Source organism: Littorina saxatilis, linkage group LG14 (genome assembly GCF_037325665.1).
Source record: "Littorina saxatilis isolate snail1 linkage group LG14, US_GU_Lsax_2.0, whole genome shotgun sequence".
Lineage (NCBI taxonomy): Eukaryota > Metazoa > Mollusca > Gastropoda > Littorinimorpha > Littorinidae > Littorina > Littorina saxatilis.
Genome location: NC_090258.1, coordinates 4,698,752 through 4,701,180, shown reverse-complemented (window position 1 = coordinate 4,701,180; position 2,429 = coordinate 4,698,752).

Below are 2,429 nucleotides of genomic sequence, written 5' to 3'. Positions count from 1 at the left end.
GTAAAGGTGTCGTCCTTACAGTGAAGCTGTATATGAAGAAGTATGTATCACCACAGATTTGTCTAACGTTTACATTGGACTTAGACACATACCAGCATTCGATGGCCCGGCTAATTTTTGTGCAGAGTGGTGTTTTTCTGATTTAATGTTTGAACAGACACCTTCGGTGGTGACGGAAGAAGAGGTGGAGAGGGGGCTGAAGAATGTTAATGCTAGCAAGGCGGGGGGACCAGATGGGATGATGCCCAAAGTTTTAAAACTATGTGCAGAGCAACTTAGTTATATTTTTTCAGTCATTTTTAACATGTCGCTTGGTGCTAGCAGGGTACCGGCCCTATGGAAAACTTCATGCATTGTTCCTGTGCCAAAGAAAAAGACTGTGATAACCATGAATGACCTGAGACCTGTGGCACTTACTTCTGTTTGTATGAAAGTCTTTGAGAGAGTTGTTTTGTTCAAACTGAGTGATTGTGTGAAATATTTTATTGATCCATGTCAGTTTGCATACAGGAAAAACAGGAGTGTTGATGATGCTGTGTTGAATGTTTTAAACAAGATCTACTCTCATTTAGAAAAGCCTGGCTCTTATATTTGCTTGATGTTTTTTGATTTTTCCAGCGCTTTTAATACTATACAGCCTTATTTGATGGCGGAGAAGCTTTTTAGCATGAATGTCCCAGCAGCCACCATCCTCTGGGTTATGGACTACCTGACAAACAGGCCACAGTATGTTAGGGTGGGGGGGCAATCAGTTTCAGACACAATCTGCACAAACACAGGGGCACCACAAGGCACAGTACTCTCACCTTTTCTTTTTTCTCTCTACACAGCAGATTTTAGAAGTTCTAGTGACTCCTGCCCCATAACCAAGTTTGCTGACGACACTGGACTGACCGGACTGCTGACTGATGACGTCGACTCTGACTACAGGCAGGAGGTAGATAGGTTTGTGGGGTGGTGTGAAAACAATTATTTAGAGCTTAATGTGGGGAAGACAAAGGAAATGATAATGGACAACAGGAGGGGGGAACATGTACACAGGGAGATAGTGATCAAGGGGGAGGTCGTAGAGAAGGTAGAGCAGTATAAGTATTTGGGGGTGATTATAGACAATAAGTTGACATGGAAACCAAACTCTGATGCCCTTGTGAAGAAACTCCACTCTCGCCTGTACTTTTTGAGAAAACTCAGGTCTTTTAACATCAGACAAGAAATCCTTCAGATGTTTTACACTTCAACGTGCAATAGTGTGTTGTACTTTGGCTCCGTGTGTTGGGGTGGCAACATCAACAAACAAGACAGGGATAGATTAGATAAATTCATCAGGAAAGCAAGTGGGGTGGTTGGGAGGAAGCAGGACAATTTCACATCAACACATGAACGACAACTGACTGACAAGGTACAGAAGATTTTGGCTGACGACTCGCACCCACTCAGACCGGAATTTGACAGTAGACGGACAGACAGGAGCAACAGATTCAGACAACCAACCGCAAGATCCACACGCTACAGAAATTCGTTCATTCCATCTGCAATTCACATCTTCAATTCTCAGGTGGGGCGGTAGATGCAGGTGTTGTCGCTCTGATGCACGGGGTCAGTGTTCTGTATTGTTTCAGTATTGTTGATTTTGGTTTGCATGATTATATACTCTTATTCTACTCTCTTAGACAATATGTGATAACCGGCAAGGTGCTGACTTTTGTGTGTGCATTGTTGATGGTGAATGCATGTTAATTTATTTTTAATATACTTTCTTATGTGATAACCAATGTGCTGTATTTTCTCAGTTTTGCTGATGTTATACGCTTGGTACATATATTTACTCATTTTCCTTAAATAACATGTGATAACATTACTTCATAGCTAAGCACATGATTTTACCTATGGCACAACACAAATCTCTAGCCTCCCTCTCTGAGATGCGTTTGAAGACAGACTGTTAAAAGAGAATAAATGTATGTACATAATTATGATAGAATATTGATGTATGAATTGAAGAAATGTATAAGAACACAAGAATGTATGAATGACAAAGAACAAATGTTTATTTTTGAATGTTTTATGTATGTTTTATTACGGACACAAAAGCTCAGCAATGCAATTTCTCTTTTAGAGATTAATAAAGTTATTGTATTGTATTGTATTCGTCAATCGGCTAAATTAATTCAGCACACAATTCTCGCTTCGCATGGAAAGCAGCTAGACTCCAGAGTTTTGAGAATGAGTCCGAGTAAGGATAAGGATAAGGATAAGATTGTATCTATAGTCCTTTGAGGTTACCCTCATGGAAATTCGGGCTGCTTTCTCACTGAAGCCAACGCCGCTACTGACTGAGCTATTTTCCTGAGTAGAAGCATGCTCTTCTTTCTTGACAAAGGTGGCCAGATTTATGGTGGTCGTGAATTACGCGATCTGTTACAGAGGGA